General features: G+C 44.4%; 1 long non-coding RNA gene across 1 annotated transcript in view; it reads right to left on the reverse strand.

The window, feature by feature from the left end:
- Positions 1-1,660: 1,660 nt before the first annotated feature.
- LOC144762055 (uncharacterized) overlaps positions 1,661-25,294 on the reverse strand; it is a 100,753-nt gene continuing 77,119 nt past the window's right edge. The window contains exon 3 of the long non-coding RNA XR_013596029.1: positions 1,661-2,360. This is a non-coding gene — a long non-coding RNA (uncharacterized LOC144762055). The remainder of the gene's footprint in view (positions 2,361-25,294) is intronic.

A 25,294-nucleotide genomic window follows, 5' to 3' on the forward strand; every position in this document is an offset into this window, starting at 1 on the left:
CAAGGAGCGGGCGTAGGAGTTCAGGGCAGTCCGAGTAAAGAATTTTGAACGCCGTGGTGAGGGTTTTAAAATGGATGCAGGATTCAATTGGCAGCCAGTGCAGATTGCGGATGGTAGCTCTGGCCGAGCACCTGCGTGGGAGGCCAACCACTGCTCTGGCGGCCGAGTTCTGAATACGCTGCATCCGTGCTAATTCTGCTTTATTTGCCCCTAAGAATAGCACATTGGCATAGTCCAGCCGGGCGAGAATCATGGACTGGATGATGAGTTGGCGGGTTCTAGAGTCGAAGAAACCGAGTATCGGGCTAAGACTTCTCATTAGGCCCACACACGTAGCTGCCACTTTCTTTGTGTGGGACTGGAAGTTAAGAGAGGAGTCGAGCCAAACACCTAGGTTCTTCACCACGTCTTTCGGCACGGGGGTGGGACCAAGCAAAGAGGGCCACCAATGGTCACTCCAATGGCTAGGGTTTTTGCCAAGGAGAAGCACCTCCGTTTTCCCGGCGTTCAGCTGCAAACAGTTGTTTGTCATCCACTGTGCAACTGCCGCTAGCCCATCCTTGAATTTAGTGGCTGAGGTGGAAGGGCCTTCAGAGAGTGTGATGACCAGCTGTGTGTCGTCGGCATACGATACAAGCGTAAGGTCCCACTCTTTTGCCACTGCTGCAAGAGGCTGGACGTATAGGTTGAAAAGTGATGGGCTGAGCGCCGATCCTTGGGGGACTCCCTGTTCGATGGAATGGGGTTGGGAGATGTAAGGTGGGGCTGAAACTTGAAAGGACCTGTCTTTGAGGAAGGACCGGAACCACTCAAGGGCGAGTTCGTTGATCCCTATGGCCTCAAGTCGAGTCAGCAATATGCTGTGTGAGACCGTGTCAAAGGCCGCGCTGAGATCCAACAGGATCAGCGCGGCACTTTGACCAGCGTCCAGGGCGTCCCGAATGTGTTCCGTGGTGGTCAGCAGGGCCGACTCGGTGCTATGTCCTGGCCTGAAGCCATTTTGGGAAGGATCAAGGACGTGGTTGGACAGCATATGATGGGATAGCACTTTATTGACATGAGCTTCGGCCAGTTTAGACGTCCAGGGGAGCAGCGAGATGGGTCTGTAGTTTTCAGGTTTTGTGGGGTCTAATGTGGGCTTTTTAATAATAGGAGAGACCCAAGCGGATTTCCAGCGGGTGGGAACCACAGCTGAGGAAAAAGAGAGATTGAGTAAGCTAGAAAGCGAGGAAAGAAAAAATTCCAATGAGTCCAGGAATTTGGATGGTCTCATGGGGTCTGTGGGGGAGCCAGACTTAACCTGTCTGCACAGTTTTGCAAGGTCGTCGGGGGATATGTCAGGTATTCTTGACAGTTTCGACGTGTCCACTGCAGAGTTGGAAGTGTTAATGGGCACTGGCTCATCTTGAGGAAAAGAAGTATATATTTTCCTCACTTTCTCAATGAAGAATGTGGCAAGGTCTTCGCACTGTTTCGAGGAACTTACTTACTTACTTACTTACTTACTTACATTAATGGGCCAATGAACCAGAGCAAACAATTAAGTAAAGGTTTTTGGCTCCCACAGGGTTTGTCCATTAAAACCTCACTGTTTACTTTAGTGTGATGTACAGTAATAAAAGCTCTGTGCAGTGCAAACAAGAATGACACCCCACTATGGTAAAGCATTAAGATTTTATTGCGTATTTGAAGTTTCAACATTGGTTTAATCAATTACAGAACTACAAGGAAGGCATTCTTCCTTTTCTCTGAAACAGTAACACAGTGTACAAGACAAGGATATAGATGGAAGACAGACAGAAGGGAAAGTAACACAACACCTGGATCAAAATCTTCCCATATCCCCTGCCCTCATCCAAGGGACAGTGTCAAGGGGGTCAGCTGGTATTGTTAAAAGTAAATCATGCTTTGTGTCTGGCTCAACAAATACTCTTATCAGACACTCATGATGTGCTGTGGTCTCCATATGGTCCCTAAACAGCGCCAACCGCTGAGCAAGCTAGATGGTATTGTCAGAGCTGGGCTATGCAAATCTATCTCCAGAAGACCAGGGGTAGATCTTATCCAGACACGTGTCTGTCTGCCACAAGTAATCTGCAATGTTCAGAGAGTTACTGAATGCTTTGGGTTCACACAGGGCTGTCTAATATTCTGTCTAAAGGGGTATGATCAGAAAGATGCAGAGGTGTCAGCGAAGCACATCCTTCCCTCATCGAAGGGTCCTTCATGCAGTGGACTCTGGAAAGGATTCTTGATGTCGGTCACAGGAGAGCGAGATCTGTCCGGCGCCTCCAGTGACAAGCGCAGGCGGAGTCGGCGCTTGTCATTGTTAGGGGGTGGTGGAGGAGCAGATTAACCAACTGAGGAAAAAATGAAGAATAAAATCAATACAATTATGAAGCTGTAAAGATATAGACAAGCTAACAACCCAACCCTCCAGTGCACACCGCCATGGTCTCCGGTCCTGACGAAAGCCTGGCAATTACCATTCAAAGGCTGAAACATGTAAACCTGACCTTCTAAACCTTGGATGCACTTGAACAATTTACTCAATCACCGCATCCACCTTAACCTTTTAACCTGGCCTTACTCTCCACCTAATTAAAATTTTCTTGGGAAGCAGTAAGCCCATTTTAATCTCACCTCATGCACCAGCACTTGTCACCCAAAAAACCCTGCTCCGCTGCAATCAGGCGTCGTAACACACCGGAGAGGCACTCGGCCTCTCTGCTGGGGGCCCAATGATGAAGTATGTCACCAAGTAGGTTGGTGAGTGAGGGCCCTTTTAACAAACATGAGTGATTCCATTTAATAAGCTCCTCTGTTTTTGTAGCTTCACTCTTTCATTATATATGTATATATATGTGTGTATATATATATATATATATATATATATATATATATATATATATATATATATATATATATATATATATATATATATATTACCTAATGGCAATAGCCAGTAGGCATATATAGTTAGGATTGGCTACCATAGGAAATCCGCATCATTCTATTGGGAATAACTTTGGCGCTGGTTGAGGAATTTGCGTGTAATTTTCCAAAATTTTGGCCAGCTCCGCTGCTCTCCTTCCCTGAAAGTTTCGGGGGGATTCATGAAGTGGGGGCTGAGAAAAAAGTGGGGTCCCAAAACGTGTTTTCCCCATGTTAATTTCCATAGGACGTTCTGACAAGTCTACAGTCCGAACCACTGAACGGAATTACACCCAACTTGGCAAAATTGTAGGGACTGTTACACAGAAGTGCCTTTGCTATATTTGGTGAAAATCCCTCCAGTAGTTCCTGAGAAAATCAAAAGAGAAAAAAAATATATATATCTATAGCAGCTTACGTGTAAGCTTACTGTAAGCTTACCTTTCCGAGCACGAGCTGCATTCTGATTGGCTGCCAATGTCTGTCAACACTCCAAACCAGAAAGTGTTGGCAGCTATCTTGTGCCTCGGTAGACTGAGGCACAGGAAAGCAGAAAAACAAACGTGTAGAACTCAAAAAGGGGGCAGGGTAGAAGCACCCTGACCCCCTGGACCTGCTCAGGGGGTCCCACAAGGACCCCCCAGGCCCAGAAGTGTTGACAGCCATCTTGGGACCAATATACATTATAGCACCTCATTAAAAAGCATTGCAGTTAATAGAAGGTTTTAGGACTTTAGTTACATTATAAATCATTTGTTGATGGTACCATACTCATTTTAGGAATTGTGGTGTGTTCTAAGGTGATTTTACCATGTGAAAAAGCCTTCTGCTGGGATATCATGAATCATGTTTGAAAGAAAACTATTATCTCATGCTTTTCCCACAGTGGTTTTGAAGGGGATCTGTAAGCTAAACTGAAAGCATATTTAATTCTGTAAATTCACATTATCTTTCTCAGTCATGTGAGAATGAAGTCTGACATTCTCAGTAAAACATGTACATCCAACAAGGACAGAGACTGTCAGTTGATTCCTTTGTGTTCTACTGCAGCTTCCCAGAGTGTTCTAATGAAAAACTAGAGCGCTAACAGTCTTACTTATGACAAAAGTATGGCACACCAGAAGCCATCTTGATTGGAATGAAGTGGTAACTCTAAAAACATTTAATTTAAAAAGGAACAATATGAGGATATATTTTGCCATAGAAAGTATGATTAGTGCTGCAGAAAGAAAAATTAGGGCACATTTTGAGTGAGTTCTCAAATCCTATTCTATTTCATTAAAAATTTCGACATGCAGTCTCCCAAGATGGCCACCAGTGACAAAAGAGCCCAAATGTAGCCCAAATATCACCCAGATGTAGCCCAAGTATAGCCCAATGACTGAATGTCCCAGAGTATTCGAAAGAACAACTAGAGCGCTAATAATCTTACTTATGACAAAAGTATGGCACACCAGAAGCCTTCTTGATTGGAATGAAGTGGTAAGTCTGAAAACATTTAATTTAAAAAGGAACAAAATGAGGGGGTTCATTTTGCCATAGAAAGTATGATTAGTGCTTCAGAAAGAAAAATTAAAGCACATTTTAAGTGACTTCTCAAATCCTCTTCTATTTCATTAAAATAATTCTGACATGCAGACTGAAACATGCACTTTGAATACCAGCAGCAGACTTCCCTGGTGAGCAGTAGCTTTACTACAGTGATATAATGAGCAACTTGAGTGCTAACATTCAGAATGTATGGCAAATGTGTGACACATCTGAATGCCTTCTTGATGGAACCAAAGTAAGCAAGCATTGAAAATGCAATAGATCTCGCCCTCGTTTAAGTTAAAGCCATTCTGTTTGTAATGAGGTGGCTTTTTAGCTTTGCATTTAATAGTGTTTTTCAAACTTTCATGTAAATAACATGCATATGTATGTATATATGTATATGTATGCATGCATTTATATTTGTATTTATATAGATATGCAGATTATATATGTTTATATATGTATGTATATATATATTCACTGAAAAAACCATGGGTTATAGACCATATATAGTTAGGAATTAGCATTTACAAAACCTTATTTTACTCACACAAAACCATTGAAATTCCATATATAGTTAGTTGCACTAACTATATATCGCGCACCCGCAATCCACTGCTGATGATGTCACATATTACATCATTCATGACATGGTCAGTGACATCACTGATGACATCACTGATGACATCTCAAATGACATCACTGATGACATCACTGATGACATCATCCAGTGACTGTGGGTTTCTGTAAAGTTTAAATATGTTTTACATATTGAAGAATGAGTAGATGTATAAGTGTCTGGATGAAGGATTTAGTAGGTGCGTGACTGACTGTATGAGTGAGTGATTAAATGTGTCTCACTGAGTGCATGGGTTAGTGACTAAACTGTCTTAATTTGTGCATCATTATGTCTGTTGTTCTGTAAACTGCTGCATGTGTTGATCAGTAGCTATATGAGTAACTATATGGGTTATTGATTGATTGTCCAAGTATTTGTATGGGAGACTGAGTGTGTGTGTGGCTGGCTGGGAGATGTGTGACTCTGTGCAGATCAATGTGTTCTTGTATCAATGATTGTATAAGAGAGTAAGAATGTGTTAGTATATGTTTGAAAATGTAAGGTACTCTATGTTTAACTGTATAGATTAGAAAATGGAAGTGTGATTGATTCTTTACAAGACTGACTAGGTGTGTGAGTAACTCCATGGATGAGTGGCAGAGTGTGAGTGTCTGTATAGGTGTATGAGTGCATATGATAGTGTTGTAAAGATGAGTGATTGTATGTATGAATGATTGTATGGGTGAATGAGTGAATGTGTGTGTAGACGTAGGAATCAGTGAGTGCGTATGTAGTAACTAGTATTGGTGTGTCAATGGTTTAAAAAATTATATTCTGTATTTAACACTGGGTGTAACAGAGGTTACATTAAAGTGTGAGGAGATGCATTGTATTGTCACATGAATGATATCATCAGTGATGTGACCATTGATGTCAAATGAGATGTCATCAGTGATGTCATTTGAGATGTCATCAGTGATGTCATCAGTGATGTCATTTGAGATGTTATCAGTGATGTCATTTGAGATGTCACCAGTGATGTCATCAATGATGTCATTTGAGATGTCATCAGTGATGTCATTTGAGATGTCATCAGTGATGTCATCAGTGATGTCACTGACCATGTCATGAATGATGTAATATGTGACATCATCAGCAGTGGATTGCGGGTGCGCGATATATAGTTAGTGCAACTAACTATAAATGGAATTTCAATGGTTTTGTGTGAGTAAAATAAGGTTTTGTAAATGCTAATTCCTAACTATATATGGTCTATAACCCATGGTTTTTTCAGTGAATTTTCAAGGTTTTGTAAATGCTAATTCCTAACTATATATGGTCTATAACCTATGGTTTTTTCAGTGAATTTCAATGTTTTTTTTTAGCAAATATCAAAAGCTTTAAAATGTCAAGTACGTGGTAGGTAAAAACATTTTCGTGTTTATGCACGCTGATCTGCTTTGAACGCTGCCCCCCCCCCTCTTTTTTTTTAGGAGTATTCTCTCTTTGCAGATAGTGAAGGGTAGGTAACGCAGGCCTTTGCCCCCGTTGTAATCCGTCGTGCCTGCTTCCCTCTCCATTTGATTGATTGTTATCCAAGCATTTACTGTTTTGGAATTGGTTCTCTTTGGTTCATTCTCTATTTACAAACAAGCACAGAGTCGCAATACTCTGTTTAGTCTTTGCAGATAGTGAAAAATCGTTAGAAAAAAGAAAAGGAATCAATCAAAATCAGTAGGCCACTAATGGGATCTCTTTTTGACCTCGCTAAAATAGAAACATTAGGAACAACCCCTCATAAGAAATATGAAACTAGTGAGAGGAACCGAGCTCGACGCCATGATGGCTGCAAGACAGCTCGGCTCCGCCGCCCACCCCGCCCAAAATAACGACAAACCCTATGCAAATATTATAAATATATACAACACACCAGCAAAGTAACAGGGTAAAACGTTTTATTAAATAACTATTTACATGGCAGCCTGCTGCAACATCGATCCAAATGCATGCCGCCGTTCCCGGGATTTCTCCCCGACTACTCTGCGGCCTACGAGATGGAGAGGCCGGGGCGTTGACTAGGCGGGGCCTCCGGCCGCAACCACAGCGCCAACGATCGCTGCTGACGGAGGGGAGCCTTGCCGGTGAGACCACTGATCTGAAGAACCGCTGCCTGCGGTGCCTCCCTGAGCCGCTTGACGGAGGGCCCGAGGGGCGGTGCGGACTCGGAGGGGGCGCTTGGCTCCTGCCCCCTCCCCAAGTCTTGTTGCCCTGGTGTGGCTTGAGATCGCCCCCGACATAGGCGGCCGGCTCCCGGGGTCAGGCGGAACTTTTTGCCTTTTGGTGACTCTTCCATTCTGGACCTTGTCCCACAATCCGTTTGACCTGAAGACACGTCCTGCGGTGCCCTGGTCCGACCATCACATATACCTGCGCCAGGAGACGGCGTGGGGTGCACTGGAAGGGAGAGGCGGCGCGAACGAGCCTCCCCCACCTCCCCAGGTGGAGGTTTCTCAGCTGCACCCCAGCGCTTCACTTGGCCAGCTGAATTGCGCCCGCTCTTGCGGCACAGTGCCTCGCTCGGCTAGCTGAGTTGCGCCTGCTCTTGCTATTACAGCGTCTCACCCGCCATCCGGCTGAATTGCACCCACTCTTGCGGTACAGCGACAGGCGGCTGCCACGGAGCTCACGAAATGGCGGTCGGCTCCACAGACTTGGGCCTGGCCTGCAAGGATGGCTCTGGGAAACCCTGTAACTCGGACGCTTGACTGCTAGGGCATGGGCCCCATTCCCAAAAGCGTCCCCTCAGCCTTGAAGATACTACAAGAGTCACCGGGGCCCCCGACTCCCGCAGACTTCCGGTGGGGAGCGACTGCCATGATTGCTCGCGGAATGGCCACGACGTAGCCACGGGGTGCTCTCATGCTGACGCCAGCTTCAGTCTGATACATCCAGAAACACTGTAGACTACCAATTCGATCAGTTCCGGTGGAGCCCCAACGTGACCCGGTAGAGAAGAACTTGCCCTCCCCTCTTTGACTGATGGTTCTTGTTGCCTGTCCCTTCTGTTGTCATTTAACTGAACTTTTTGGACTGCTGAAAGGGGTTCTGTTCCGCCCGCTGGTTGGTGGAGACATTTTGACTATATTCTGGACCTGCCCGGCCTCGCCCAAAATGGCGTCGGTATAAATGAGACTCGCAACTCCTTGATGTGTACTGGTTGCTCAGCCTTGATATCACGAGATATGTATGCAGTTTTGGAGCACATGGCGGGCGGGGACGGGTACTGATTGAACATTTGCACATCCCTATTGATATTAAGTTCTGATGTATTATTCATTACTGTACTATTGAAAGTTCGAATTAACGTTACTCATGGTACTTGCCCGCAAATGTATATCTAGATAATTTCATTGTAACTGGTCCTGTCGTACTTTCATTATAAAATTAACGTCCACCGATTCGGCAACTGTTAGACACCTTAATTCCTGCAACCTAATGGCCCGCCCGTTACGTTTTTCTACAGTGTAAAGGTCCCCTCATCATATACGATTCCAGTTTGCTCCGTGGCCGGCCCACATGGTTGTAGGCCCGTATTTGTATAGTGACATTTTTGCAAAAAAGAGTTTTCGAAGGAAGTATTGAATCAGCGTCATAACAATCGTCTAGGTTGGTAGGATTTTAGAATAATGGCTGTATTCCCAAACAATAGAAGACAGATAATGCAGACCCTTTGCCTGAATTTTGGATTGATTGAAATTTGTATCCGTCACACCTGCCCTTTTTCCAGAATTGTTAGAAAATGGTCGACCGTAGCTTAAGGTATCTGCCGAATGTAAGGTGTGGTATTTTGTCCCATAAAATAAGACTAATTGAGAAACAAATACACGAAGAGGGAACTCGAATTTAGAGACAAACAAAATGAAACATTTTTTGGCATCGTAAGAAGGGGAGGATATGTTACACAGAAAAATAATGCGAAAGGGATAGCCAAGATCTGTTGTATCACACGTTCCTGCAGCTAGTCTGATACATGGTAAGTAGAAGCTTTTTCGTGTTTGCGCGCGCTGACATCCTCTGAATGCTGTATCCCCCCCTTTCTTTTCTCCTCTGTAGGTTACATCGGAGTTCCGACTGAAGAATGGAGTGGACATGGACCGCACCGTGCTCCATGTAGGGAAAGACATAGACAAGCGCTGTGAGATATTGCATGGAGTGCAGACCATCACTGTGAACGTGAAAAATTGTATGGTGTGACTGTGCGTACATGCCCTGATTGTATGGTATGAATGTGTATGTATTCCATATGCCTGGCCGATAAACGTTCTGTTTGCGCAACTGCCGCGTTAGAAAACAACATTGTGACGCGTCGCGTAACCGCGACGTATCGCGTTGTCGCGTAATGCGTCATATGACGCGCCGCGTTAGCGCACCCGGAAGTGCTCCGGTGCGCGAGGCGCGAACCGCAGCTTCCCGGAAGCGATCCGGGGCGCGGCGCGGAGCGCGTAACGTAAGCATAACAGGTCATGTGACTTGTTAATAAAACTTTTCATTGGTTCATTTCACTTTTGGGTTCCTAATGATGTAAGGCTAGGTCATGTGACCTAATAATAACACTTTTCATTGGTTTAGAACTATTTTTTGTCCCAAATGATGAAAACCCCTCCTTGTTTCCTCACTCTGACTTTCATCTTTGTGAGAGGAAGACCTTTTTTCATCACTTAGCAATGGCAAGTGTTGTAGCTTCAGCTGGTGCATCCCCACCACCACCACCACCTCTTAGGAAGAGAGTACCACCTCCTCAGGTGGTGGTTGAGCAAGAGGTGCCCCCCCCCCACCTTCTTGTTGCCTGATTCGGCCAGCTCAATCGATCGAGCATGAGACTCTGTTGTGATCTGAAGAACCGCTGCCTGCGGTGCCTCCCAGAACCGCTTGACGGAGGCCCCCGAGGGGCGGTGTGGTGGTGCGGACTGGGAGGGGGCGCTTGGCTCCTGCCCCCTCCCCAAGTCTCGCTCGGCCAGCTGAGTTGCGCCCACTCTTGCGGCCTACGACATGGAGAGGCTGGGGCGTTGACTAGGCGGGGCCTCCGGCCGCAACCACAGCGCCAACGATCGCTGCTGACGGAGGGGAGCCTTGCCGGTGAGAGCCACTGATCTGAAGAACCGCTGCCTGCGGTGCCTCCCTGAACCGCTTGACGGAGGCCCCCGAGGGGCGGTGTGGTGGCACGGACTGGGAGGGGGCGCTTGGCTCCTGCCCCCTCCCCAAGTCTCGCTCGGCCAGCTGAGTTGCGCCCACTCTTGCGGCCTACGACATGGAGAGGCCGGGGCGTTGACTAGGCGGGGCCTCCGGCCGCAACCACAGCGCCAACGATCGCTGCTGACGAAGGGGAGCCTTGCCGGTGAGAGCCACTGATCTGAAGAACTGCTGCCTGCGGTGCCTCCCTGAACCGCTTGACGGAGGCCCCCGAGGGGCGGTGTGGTGGCGCGGACTGGGAGGGGACGCTTGGCTCCTGCCCCCTTCCCAAGTCTCGCTCGGCCAGCTGAGTTGCGCCCACTCTTGCGGCCTACGACATGGAGAGGCCGAGGCGTTGACTAGGCGGGGCCTCCGGCCGCAACCACAGCGCCAACGATCGCTGCTGACGGAGGGGAGCCTTGCGGTGAGAGCCACTGATCTGAAGAACCGCTGCCTGCGGTGCCTCCCTGAACCGCTTGACGGAGGCCCCCGAGGGGCGGTGTGGTGGCGCGGACTGGGAGGGGGCGCTTGGCTCCTGCCCCCTCCCAAAGTCTTGTTGCCCTGGTGTGGCCTGAGATCGCCCCCGACATAGGCGGCCGGCTCCCGGGGTCCGGCAGAACTTTTTGCCTTTTGGTGACTCTTCCTGGTTGAGAGTTTGTAGAACGATGGCTTCAGATTTTCAACATACTACTCTTCAACATTTTTCATAAATGTAACAATGTGAGACTCACTAGGAGAACGGCCGTTTATATTTCCTTTCAAAATGCTGCCAACAATATTTTCTGAATGGAAGACACCATCTTGTAGCATAAAGGGCTGCGTCAAGGGTGGTATTGCCCAGAATGTCTTGTTTTCTAGTGCTCGTAATGCCGAAGCCAGAACTGCCGAAAGGGATTCTGGTCCTGCCGCTACTTATTGGAGACATTGAACTATACTCTGGACCTGCCTGGCCTCGACCAAAATGGCGCCAGTATGGGAGCGACTTGCAACTCCTTATGACGTTCTAGTTACTTAGCCTTGACGTTATGGGGGATGTATGCGGTCTTTGTGCACATTGCGGGCGGGGAAGGGTACTGACTGGGAATACGGACAACCCTATTGATGTCGATTTTTCATTATTGATTATTGTATTAATAAAGCTTCGAAGTAATGTTACCCATGATACTCGCCCATGGTATGCGTATGGACGATTGTATTGTAACTGATCCTGTTATACTTTCAATTAAAAAATCAACCTTCACTGATCCTGCAACCGTTTGTCACGTTTAGTTTTTTCAATTAAATGGCTCGCTTGTTACATACTCCTATACCCCTGGCTTTTGAAAGACACCATCTTGTAGAATAAAGGGCTGCGTCAAGGGTGGTATTGCCCAGAATGTCTTGTTTTCTAGTGCTCGTAATGACGAAGCCAGAACTGCCGAAAGGGATTCTGGTCCTGCCGCTACTTATTGGAGACATTGAACTATACTCTGGACCTGCCTGGCCTCGACCAAAATGGCGCCAGTATGGGAGCGACTTGCAACTCCTTATGACGTTCTAGTTACTTAGCCTTGACGTTATGGGGGATGTATGCGGTCACATGGCGGGCGAGGAAGGGTACTGACTGGGAATACGGACAACCCTATTGATGTCGATTTTTCATTATTGATTATTGTATTAATAAAGCTTCGAAGTAATGTTACCCATGATACTCGCCCATGGTGTGCGTATGGACGATTTTATTGTAACTGATCCTGTTATACTTTCAATTAAAAAATCAACCTTCACTGATCCTGCAACCGTTTGTCACGTTTAGTTTTTTCAATTAAATGGCTCGCTTGTTACATACTCCTATACCCCTGGCTTTTGAAAGACACCATCTTGTTAGGTCGAGCAGACGTACTCTCAATGCGTGAGCATTGAGAGTGTCTGTCTCGACGACTATTGTTGCCCGTTAATGGGAATGTGGACACCAAAGTGTCACGAGCGTTTCCCTCGCAGTTTTCACCGCAGGAGCGCTGCTCTGACCCGCGCATGCACAGAGTAACTCACAGCCATTTTTTTTTAATTTTTTTTTAGCCCCCAACCGAATCAGGTATCAGCGCGCTTTACATATAGGCAGCCCCCACCCCTCTGCATGCACACACAGGCGAGCGCATGCACACGCAGGCACACACATACAGGCACACGGCACAGACACTCGCTCACACACACCCCCCTCCCCCACAGTCACACACACGCACTCCAGACACATACACACACGCACGCACACACACATACACAGCCCGCCCCCGCACTCGCGCACACATGCTCCCCCCCCCCCACTCGCGCGCGCACACATGCCCCCCCCCCGCCCCGCTCAGCAACCCACTCACCGGCTTCATTCGTGCGGCGGCTCTCCTCAGCTGCAGGGCCCGGCAGCAGGACTCTTCTTCCCTCCTTCGGCACCGGGGCGCAGGGTAGGCTCCTGCCAGCTTTGGTGCTCCAAACGCGGCTCCCATCGCGGCTCTTCCGTTGGAGGCGGGGTAGGCTCCCGCCCTCCTACTTCCTGTTTCCTGTTGTCGCGCCGGCCTGCCTGACTTCCTGGTCGCAGGCCGGCATAGTGACGGCGGTGATTTGCGGTACTTATTAATTTAGTTATTTATGCATTTTTATATAGCGCGGACTTTACCCGAAGGCGGGATTTATTTCTTTATGTATTTTTTTAATTGTATTTGATTTTCAGAGCTTATTGCAACTACCCAGAAAGGGCTTTTGGGATGCTTGCTTGTCCCTCATTTCATTTGCAGTATCCTGCATCTCGAGCGGCCACTGCTTCTAAACCAGCTAGTCATCATGGAATGGTATTATACATTGTGTATGACTGTTTTACCATTTCAAGATGACCTACACATTGCCTCTAAACATGGTATCTTTGTTAGAAATGTAAAACAATTCACTATGTACAGTATCATTTCAAAGACACTGACCGCTGTTATTTTCAATTTGATTTTGATTGCATGCATTTGAATGCCGCAATTAGGCTGCGGCATGTTTTTTTAAAATACTTTATTCTTTCAATTTATCTTGCATATGATAGTTAAGTTTATGCATGACTTTTATTGTGGGTGGGTAAACCAGTGAAAGCAAACATGAGTCAGTGTATGGATGAATGGAGGCATAAGTGCATGGATAAGTGACAGAGTGCATATATCGCAACTTATGTAGTAACTATACACACCAGTGACTGAAGAGGCGTTCATAGGCTAGACCTATTGACATTGGCAATGCTTTTTTTTCCCACTGGATCTCTTTCAGAAATATTTCTTCCCATTAATGTGTGTTTGATTTTAGGTAAGACTTTTTCTCTGCTTAATAATCCCACAGACCGGGACAGAACTGTGGGAAGAGAACACATAATTACGTCTTTGCCTGGCCACTTTCCTTCTGCAACGCTTTTTTTTTGTAAAATATTCTTTAATTTTGCGGCCGTAAAACATTTTCTTATACTGCGAATCCACCTTGTATTTTGGCAGGACATATTCACAAGAAAATGTTTTATTTTACTTTTATGCTCTAAAATGCTGTCACTACATCGCTTGGTAAACGTAGGTGCGTTTAATATTCTATCTTCTCCTACAATTTACAGCTTGGTTATCGTTTGCAGGGAGGTAGTCTTTATGGTTTTGTCTTCTGTACAATCAGAAATCAGATTTAGGATTTTTGTTCAACTTGTCAAGTTACACCTGTGTCTTGCAATTATATTTATCCTGCAAACCTAAAATGTATATTGATTGTTTTGCGTTGCCTTTGACCCGCTGTAAAGCTTTTTGTTTAGAATGTGTTTAGAATGTGTGGTAACTTGCCCTTTAAGTGTGGTGCGTCGATGGAAATGTTAGATGCGTCACTAGAACCTTTGGAAGGAACCTGGCAACAGGCAGAGTGAGAAGCTCTGGACTTACTGCTGGCTGTGCCTCCCGGTGGGTGCTAATAAACCTAAGTTTTAACCTAAACCATGTGTCTACCTCATTTCATCAGTATTCTTTATGCTGCCACTGCAAAAGGCATAACAAGAAAGTGTGAGCTGTCACGCAAATGCTTCTGTATAGTAAGCTTTTGGAAATCCTAAAACTTCAAAGATCACAGTCTACTGCAGTGGCGGTTGGTGAACTTTGAAAGTGGTGGCATGTAAGGTAAGCCCAAGTCCTGAATTATACTGTGTGAGGAAGTGGAGAAAGTGAGCACGACTGCCGCAAGGGACGTTCATGGGAAATCTCCGGCTGAGAATAGTTTTTTTTTTTAAAATGGAGTAAAGTAGTGCATATTTTACCATAATGTCTGAAATGTATTTATCATAAATCCCCGCAATGTCCTTTCTTTTTGAGGGGCCATGCCTGGGTCATACGTGCAGTGCCCATATTGTGGCCCGTGTGTAGTGCAGTGACCCTTCCTCTGCCATGCTTCTCAGTGGCTGGTATTAGCAGACGGGTACAAATGGACATGGGGTATGGTATAGAAGGAGAAAGGATTTATGGGATTGATGCTTGTGTGATTGAAAAGGGTTTAGGAGACAGGGCCACACTCCCTCTTCTGTGTTCCTTCCTTTCCTCTATACCTCTCTTTCTGTATATTCCCATGCATCTCCCTACTATTTAATTCCATTCCTTTTCCTCTTAATTCACATGACTCTCACATCCCTCCATTTTACTTGCCCAGTATGTTTCCTCCCACACCCACTCCCTTGCCTTTACTTGCGATTTTTCCAATCCTTTTTTTTAAAAATTTCAAGTTATCCTACGTCAGCAGTGAATTTTAGTTTAGAATGCAAAAACACAAATGCCAAAATGCAAAGACAAAAATTGTAGCAATTTAATTCCTCGCACCAGATTTGACAAAACTTCAGATCCCTACCTCTGCCTCCCTTCTTTCTGACCTTCAGTACATCCTCTGTATTCCCTTATCCTCCTTGTCCCACTTCATCTCGATCTTTCTCTCCCTTCACTTAGTACCTCTTCCACTCAGTTACTTACCCTTGTCAACAATCCTCTGCCCTTTTCCATTAGATCTCTCACTTTAGTGCTTTCAAATGGCCACGTGTGAGGTGCAATCAGTTCATCTATTCATATTCTGTTTACATTCGGATACTTGTCATTTTCTGTTTACAAATGAATAATGAATACTACAAATACCAGAATGCAAAGGAAAACTAGGTGAATTACGTGCACTCATCAATTGGTAGAACTTCAGCTCTCTGCCCCTCAGCTGTCTGCAAATTCCTTCGGGCTCTTTCTTTGAATCCCTTCTCACCTTACCTCCAATTTTTTCTAACCTTTCTCTTTTTGGGTCTCGCTGGCAATGCATCCGCAAGGATGCATTTGTCCAGCTGGAGACCAATAGCGATCAGTCTGGGGGGAAGGAGGACAAGAGGGTGTACGAGCTTTTTCTCCTGGATTCGTGTGCGCGAACGCGCACGTCGCATCCCGCGCCGTACACATGCGCGTGCAGACAGACACTCGCTCACACACACACCCCCTCCCCCACAGTCACACACGCACTCCAAGACACATACACACACACACGCACGCACACACACATACACAGCCCGCCCCCCCCGCACGCGCGCACGCACACACATGCTCCCCCCCCCCCCCCCCCCGCAGCTCAGCAACCCACTCACCGGCTTCCTTCGTGCGGCGGCTCTCCTCAGCTGCAGGGCCCGGCAGCAGGACTCTTCTTCCCTCTTTCGGCACTGGGGCACAGGGTAGGCTCCTGCCTGCTCCGGTGCTCCAAACACGGCTCCAATCGCGGCTCTTCCGTGGGAGGCGGGGTAGGCTCCCGCCCTCCTACTTCCTGTTTCCGGTTGTCGCGCCGGCCTGCCTGACTTCCTGGTCGCAGGCCGGCAGAGTGACGAGGATGTTTGATTTGCGGTATTTATTTATTTAGTTATTTATGCATTTTTATATAGCGCAGACTTTACCAGAAGGCGGTATTTATTTATTCATGTATTTATGCATTTTTATATAGCGTGGACTTTACCCGAAGGCGGTATTTATTTATTCATGTATTTATGCATTTTTATATAGCGCGGACTTTACCCGAAGGCGTTGGAGGCTTCACAACAGGAACAGAAATGAAACATAATGAGAAACATTACAAAAGAACAGGTTGCAAAAACATACGTTACTTACATAAGGTAATAGTGACAATTGTGAGCAAACAAAATACATGAGGTAGTAAAAACTATGAGCAACCAAAAATACATGAGGTAGTAAAGGTAATAGTGACAATCGTGAGCAAACAAAATACTTGAGTAAAAATTGTGAGCAACCAAAATACATGAGGTAGTCAAAAGTGCACAAGAGGAAATGAAAGTGACAAGTGTGCAGTTATAAGAGAAAACAGAGTATGATTAGAGGTATAGTCCTGCAATAAGTGCTAGACACTCAGGCTCAGGAACAAGCGTTACATGGGCAAGGTGGCACTTGTGCAAGTATCAAAGGCAAAGACATGTGAGAGGTAGCAGCCGTGTGTTGCAAGGGCAGAGTGGTGTGTGCATGTTACAAAAGGGCACCGAACACGAGTACATGGAAAATACTGCAAAAAGGCAGACCCTCCAATCACAGGCATACACTGGGAAGGCACTTCCATGGTCATGGAAAGTAGAAATTATCAGTAGTGGGAAGTCTTCCTCACAAATAGCAAGAGGACGTGAATTACTTTTGGAGGTGTCTCTGGAGGAGGAGAACTTTGAGGTCCCTTTTGAAGGCCTGGGAGGAGGCGGTGGTCCGGAGCTTTTTTTTGTCCTCTCGCGGTTTGTAAATACAAAACATATTGCATTACAAATGCTATAGGTATCACATTTGCGAAAGTTAGAACTATTGGCATTGTAAATGACGAAGCTATTAATTTAGCTATTTAAAAAAAAAGAAACCTAAATAAAAACTTTGCCATTTACAATACCAATACCTCAACTTTCCTAATGCGAGACCTATTGCATTGCAAATGCTTGTAGAATAAAGGGCTGCGTCAAGGGTGGTATTGCCCAGAATGTCTTGTTTTCTAGTGCTCGTAATGACGAAGCCAGAACTGCCGAAAGGGATTCTGGTCCTGCCGCTACTTATTGGAGACATTGAACTATACTCTGGACCTGCCTGGCCTCGACCAAAATGGCGCCAGTATGGGAGCAACTTGCAACTCCTTATGACGTTCTAGTTACTTAGCCTTGACGTTATGGGGGATGTATGCGGTCTTTGTGCACATGGCGGGCGGGGAAGGGTACGGACTAGGAATACGGACAACCCTATTGATGTCGATTTTTCATTATTGATTATTGTATTAATAAAGCTTCGAAATAATGTTACCCATGATACTCGCCCATGGTGTGCGTATGGACGATTTTATTGTAACTGATCCTGTTATACTTTCAATTATAAAATCAACCTTCACTGATCCTGCAACCGTTTGTCACGTTTAGTTTTTTCAATTAAATGGCTCGCTTGTTACATACTCCTATACCCCTGGCTTTTGACCCTTTCCTACGCGCGGTCTGTACTACCGCCCTCGGGCGATCTATGTAATGAACAGACTACCATTGCCGAAACACAAGGGAATGCATCTCAGAGAGATAAGTCAAGTACGTGGTAGATAAAAACATTTTCGTGTTTATGCACGCTGATGTGCTTTGAACGCTGTCGATCCCCCCCTCCCCCCCCTCATCATTTAGATTACCACCGCCCATTGCACAAAACCGTACCGGGCGCTCCCCACGCGGGGCCCTTTTAAAGCCTCCACATCAAACCTAGGGGGTCAGGGAGGATCTACTATGCCCCCTTATGGTCATTTCCCCCTTTGTTTTGGCCTCCTCTTGTCACTCGATTCTACCGAGAGACAAGATGGCGGCCGCTCCGGACTGTTTAGAATGTTGACAGACACCGGAGAGCCAATCAGCTTCGCGAAGTTCCGTTACGCGTCAAGTACGCGAACCGGAGCGCTACCCGGAACGCTGTTACAGATATATATATTTTTTTGAACGGTAATTTATCAAAATCCACTGGAGCATATATATTGAGACCTAGCAAAGGCACATCGGGCTAACAGTCCCTACAATTTTGCCAAGTTTTGTGCAAATCCATTCAGCCGTTCGGGCTAAAAGTGAGGCCAACCGCCCTATGGAAAAATGAATGGGAAAAACGCGTTTTGGGACCCCCCTTTTTTCTCGGCCCCCCCTTGACGAAACCCCCCCAAATTTTTAGGGGCTGCTCAGGAACAAAATGTTCCATTTTGCTGAAAATTTCAGCCAATTCCGTCCACAAACGCCAAAGGTATTAGACATAGAATTTTCAAAAATCCCATAGAGAAAAAATCCTAACTATATATACCTACTGGCGACCGCCAGTAGGTAATATATATACACATACATATATATAAATGCATATATATGCATATGTATATGTGTATATGTGTGCGTGTAGATAGACCGAGGTACAAGAAAGCAGAAAAACAAACAGGAAGAACATAAAAAGGGGGCAGGGTAGATACACCCTGACCCCCTAGGCCTGCCCAGGTGGTCCCACAAGGACAAAAAAGGCCCACATTTAAAAAAAAAAAATCCTGTTCTGTTTTTTTAAAAATTACCCCCCGGGGGGACCAAATCACGGCGGCATAGTGATAAAGAAGTGTGGGGGGTCCACAATCACCCCCACACTGTCCCGGGGGCCGCCGCCCCGGGGCAGACCAACGCAGCCCCTTGGCGCATACTGGATGCTCCTGGTGGGCTACTTGGCCCCCAGGGACCCCCAGTATACAAGGGGAATTAGTTCCTATTCTGCAAACACGCCAGGGGGTGCGCTGCAGAGAGGTGTAAAAAAGGGTTTGGCCTCATTCGCCTCTCTGCAATGCAGCCCCCTGGCGCATACTGCAGGTTCCAGGTGGGCTAGTTGGCCCCCAGGGACCCCCAGTATGCAAGGGGAATTAGTTCCTATTCTGCAAACACGCCAGGGGTTGCGCTGCAGAGAGGTGTAAAAAAGGGTTTGACCTCATTCGCCTCTCTGCAATGCAGCCCCCTGGCGCATACTGCAGGTTCCAGGTGGGCTAGTTGGCCCCCAGGGACCCGCAGTATGCAAGGGAAATTAGTTCCCCCTCTGCAAACACGCCCGGGGGCTGCGTTGCAGAGAGGTGTAAGAAAAGGGTGTGGCCTCATTACACCTCTCTGTAATGCAGCTCCCTGGCTTATACTGGAGGCTCCTGGTGGGCTAGTTGCCCCCCAGGGACCCCCAGTATGCAAGGGGAATTGGTTCCTCCTCTGCAAATGCGCCAGGGGTTGCGCTGCAGAACGTTGTAAAAAGGGGGCGTGCCCTCTGAACACCTGCCTGCAAAAATGTAGTAAATCAGTATATAAAAAATAACAATTAATACATTTAAAAATTGTCATTTAAAAAACCTTCGATATTCAATGAAATAACCATACGTTTCAGGCCTTATCTAGTTAGGAATTAGCATTTAAAAAACCTTGCAAATTCACTGAAAAAAACATAGGTTTCAGGCCTTATGTAGTTAGGAATTAGCATTTAAAAAAACCTTGCAAATTCACTGAAAAAACCATAGGTTTCAGGCCTTATATAGTTAGGAATTAGCATTTAAAAAACCTTTGAAATTCACTGAGAAAACCATAGGTTTCAGGCCTTATATAGTTAGGAATTAGCTTTTAAAAAACCTTTCAAATTCACTCAAAAAACTGTTTTAGGGGTGTTATAGTTAGCTGGACATTTCACTCATACAAAACCATTGAAATTGCTCCTATATAGTTAGTTGTATTAACTATATTTCGCGCACCCGCAATCCACTGCTGATGATGTCACATATTAGATCATTCATGACATGGTCAGTGACATCACTGATGACATCTCAAATGACATCACTGATGACATCATCCACGTGACAATCACATACACCTTTTCATACACTAATACAATTTTTCATCACTCTTTGTAAAATACAGAGTATCATATTTGAATCCATTGTCACAGCAATACAAGTATCTAAAAATACACTCAGTGATTCATAGATGTATACACACATCTAATCACTTACCTGTAGATTCACTCATACATGCTGTCAATGAACAATAGAACACTATCAAAAATACTTATACACCTATATCGACATTAAACAACAGCATACATCCTATTCACATATGAAGTCATCCTACTCACTTATGCAAACAATGGATCATACTTGCATATTTACTTAGCAAAACACTTATACAAACACCACTTCATCTATTCAATTAGATAGCAAGTCATACTTAGTGAATTATAAAATCATTATTACAAGTATACAGTTATCCATACAGTCACTCACACAATCATTGAGTCTTATGTATACTTATTTACATACAACAACTGACACATACACTCCCTTTTATTTTTCTAGTTTGTTGGACGTGTACCATTGAGAAATATATTTGCTCATCACCACATCCTTAAAGAGATTCACTCACCCAAACTGTTAGAACATGTAGTTTTAACTTCATATATCTACTGAATCAACTATTCACACATCTTTGGACAGTCACACACCCCCCACCAAACCACACACACTTTCACACTCCCATACAAATACTCAGGTAACTAATCAATAACTAATATAGACTTTCACATAGCTAGTAACCAACTGTAGAATCAGTTTACACAACAACTGACAAAGTGATACAGATATTCACACAGTTTAGTCACTATCCACTATATTTAGTGAGACATTATAAATTGGTCAAGTAAACAGTCAATTACACTGCTACTAAATCCTCCATCCAAATATTTATTTATATATATCCACTCATTCTGCAATGCAAATTGCTACATATATAATGCATATTTAAATAACGAAGCAAACCACATTCACTGGATGATGTCGTCAGTGATGTCATCAGTGATGTCATTTGAGATGTCATCAGTGATGTCACTGACCATGTCATGAATGATCTAATATGTGACATCATCAGCAGTGGATTGCGGGTGCGCGAAATATAGTTAGTACAACTAACTATATAGGAGCAATTTCAATGGTTTTGTAGGAGTGAAATGTCCAGCTAACCAGAACACCCCTAAAACTTATAGTTTTTTGAGTGAATTTCAAAGGTTTTTTAAAAGCTAATTCCTAACTATATAAGGCCTGAAACCTATGTTTTTTCAGTGAATATATATATATATATATATATATATATATATATATATGGAAATAAAGCTCCTCCTCAGCACGCTCTGCGCTCGCAGACACCGCTTCCACGCCAGCAAGTAGAGGGACGGACCAGCAAAGTCAGCAAGATGTTATTTATTCAACAAAACCCACAGAACCAGCGGCGCTTTTCGGGCAAAGGTGCCCTTGTTCACGCTGCAACATAGTCAAAATTTGAATGCTTTTTTATATACTTTTGTTGAAGAATATCACCACCCCCTGGTGGTGACCTCCAGTGTCATGTGTGCAACAAACAGTGTAAACATACTATCGCTGCTAGTCTTTCTTTAACATTGCATATGAAAAGATTATTACTGGTTAAATCCATGTAATTTAAAAGAAGCCCCGAATTACAATCAATAGTAAAACATGTTCAGAGGCTAATGTTTGCCAGTCATCGATATATATATATATATATATATTCACTGAAAAAACCATAGGTTATAGACCATATATAGTTAGGAATTAGCATTTAAAAAACCTTATTTTACTCACACAAAACCAATGAAATTCCATATATAGTTAGTTGCACTAACTATATATCGCGCACCCGCAATCCACTGCTGATGATGTCACATATTACATCATTCATGACATGGTCAGTGACATCACTGATGACATCACTGATGACATCTCAAATGACATCACTGATGACATCTCATTTGACATCATTCTTGTGCTAATACGATGAACCTCTTCAGACTCTAATATAACCTTAGATACACTCAGTGTATACAGACACTCACACACTGTCACTCATCCATGGAGTTACTCACACACCTAGTCAGTCATGCAAAGAAACAATCTCACCTCCATTTCCTCAACTATACAGTTATACACACCTTACTTATTCAAACATATACTAACACATATTTACTCTCTTATACAATCCCTGATACAAGTTCACAATGATCCATACAGCCACTCACACATTCAGTGGCTCTCATGCACAGTTATTTATATATGCCAACTCTCACATGTACTGTGTTTTACATATGTACTTACTATGACATGTAGCATTGAGATATCCATTCACTCATCAATACACTCATGCACACAGTCAACCGCCCATGTAGCTGTTTCCACATGCACTCTTGAACTCATACACCTAGTAAATCAACTGCTCACACATCTATGCACAGAGTCACACACCTCCCAGCCACCCCCACACAAACTCAATCTCCCATACAAATACTTGGGCAACCAATCAATAACACATATAGCCTCTCGTATAGCTAATGATCAACACATGCAGCAGTTTACATCACAACAGACATACTGATGCACACATTCAGACAGTTTAGTCACTAACCCATGCATTTAGTACGACACATTTATTCACTCACTCATACAGTCAGTCACGCACCTACTAAATCCTTCATCCAGACACTTATACATCCACTCATTCTTCAATATATCAAACATATTTAAACTTTACAGAAACACACAGTCACTGGATGATGTCATCACTGATGTCATCAGTGATGTCATCAGTGATGTCATTTGAGATGTCATCAGTGATGTCATCAGTGATGTCACTGACCATGTCATGAATGATGTAATATGTGACATCATCAGCAGTGGATTGCGGGTGCGCGATATATAGTTAGTGCAACTAACTATATATGGAATTTCATTGGTTTTGTGTGAGTAAAATAAGGTTTTTTAAATGCTAATTCCTAACTATATATGGTCTATAACCTATGGTTTTTTCAGTGAATTTTCAAGGTTTTGTAAATGCTAATTCCTAACTATATATGGTCTATAACCTATGGTTTTTTCAGTGAATTTCAATGGTTTTTTAATAGCAAATATCATAAGCTGTCGAATGTCAAGTACGTGGTAAGTGAAAACATTTTCGTGTTTATGCACACTGATCTGCTTTGAATGGTGCCCCCCCCCCCTCATTTCTATTAGGAGTACTCTCTCTTTGCAGATAGTGAAAGGTAGTTAACGCAGGCCTTTGCCCCCGTTGTAATCCGTCGTGCCTGCTTCTCTCTCCATTTGATTGATTGTTATCCAAGTATTTACTGTTTTAGAATTAGTTCTCTTTGGTTCATTCTCTATTTACAAACAAACACAGAGTCGCAATACTCTGTTTAGTCTTTGCAGATAACGAAAAATCGTGTAAAAAAAAAAGAAAAGGAATCGAGCAAAATCAGTAGGCCACTAATGGGATCTCTTTTTGACCTCGCTAAAATAGAAACATTAGGAACAACCCCTCATGACAAATACAAAACTAGTGAGATGAACTGAACTCCACACAATGATGGCTGCAAAACAGCTCGGCTCCGCCACCCACCCCGCCCAAAATAACGATAAAGAGCGGCTGCCATGATTGGTTGCGGAATGGCCACGACGGAGCTACGAAATGATGCTGCTCTCATGCTAACCCCAGCTTCAGTCTGAAACATCCAGAAACACTGTAGACTACCAATTCGATCAGTTCCGGTAGCGCCCCAATGTAACCCGGTAGAGAAGAACTAGCCCTCCCCTCTTTGACTGATGGTTCTTGTTGCCTGTCCCTTCTGTTATCATTTAACAGAACTATTTAGCCTGCTGAAAGGGGTTGTGTTCCGACCGCTGGTTGGTGGAGACATTTTGACTATATTCTGGACCTGCGTTGTCGCGTAATGCGTCATGTGACGCGCCGCGTTAGCGCATCCGGAAGTCATCCGGGGCGCGCAGCGCGTAACGTAAGCATAACAAGTCATGTGACTTGTTAATAAAACTTTTCATTGGTTCATTTTACTTTTCTTATTGTAATGATGAAAGGCTTGGTCATATGACCTAAAAATTACGCTTTTCATTACTTCCGAACATTATTTTTTCTTAAATATATGTTATAATGTTCCAGGCTAATGTACTTTCCCGGAAATTTTACAACTGTCCTGCAAGTAAAATATATTCTTTTTTCGAGAAAAAGAGCGTTTCTTCGTCCCATGATGGAGCCGTTGAGCAAAGGAGGGTCGACCTGCTGTCTTAGTCGCCGATACGCCTGAATATGAGATTCTTATCGATCACTTTATGTTGCAGGAATAGAAAACACAACAGCCCTTGACCATTTATCTTTACTGCGTTCCTTCGTATTATACCTTTTACCCTTCATGTAATTGGTCTGCTTTATTTCACTTGCCTTTTAATGATTCTAAAACAGTGACTATTATTACAAACTTTACCAATGTATATACTACTACCATGTTTTCTTTTAAAAACCTTTATTGTGAAAATTTCATTATACAAATACGAGCCTATAACCACGTGGACCGGCCACGGAGCAAACTGTAATCGTATGTGATGAGTAGACATTTACACTGTAGAGGAACGTAACGGGCGGGCCATTAGGTTGCAAGAACTAAGGTGTCTAACAGTTACGGAATCGGTGGACGTACATTTTATAATTAAAATACGACAGGGCCAGTTACAATAAAATTATCTAGATATACATTTGCGGGCAAGTACCATGGGTGACGTTAATTCGAACTTTCAACAGTACAGTAATCAATAACACATCAGAACTTAATATCAATAGGGATGTCGAAATATTCAATCAATTCTCGTCCCCGCCCGCCATGTGCTTCAAAACTGCATACGTATCTCGTGATTTCAAGGTTCTGCAACCAGTACACAACAAGGAGTTACGAGTCCCATTTATTCCGGCGCCATTTTGGGCGAGGACGGGCAGGTCCAGGATATAGTCAAAATGTCTCTACCAACCATCGACTATGATGATGTTCATATGCTGTATTTATTAGAGTAACACTCATCTGTCCACATGAAATTAATTTGCCACAATCTAAACATGTCATTTTAATCTTTCCAAAGTTCTTCTAAATATTTGGGACCGTT

Source organism: Lissotriton helveticus, chromosome 6, assembly GCF_964261635.1.
Source record: "Lissotriton helveticus chromosome 6, aLisHel1.1, whole genome shotgun sequence".
Taxonomy (NCBI): domain Eukaryota; kingdom Metazoa; phylum Chordata; class Amphibia; order Caudata; family Salamandridae; genus Lissotriton; species Lissotriton helveticus.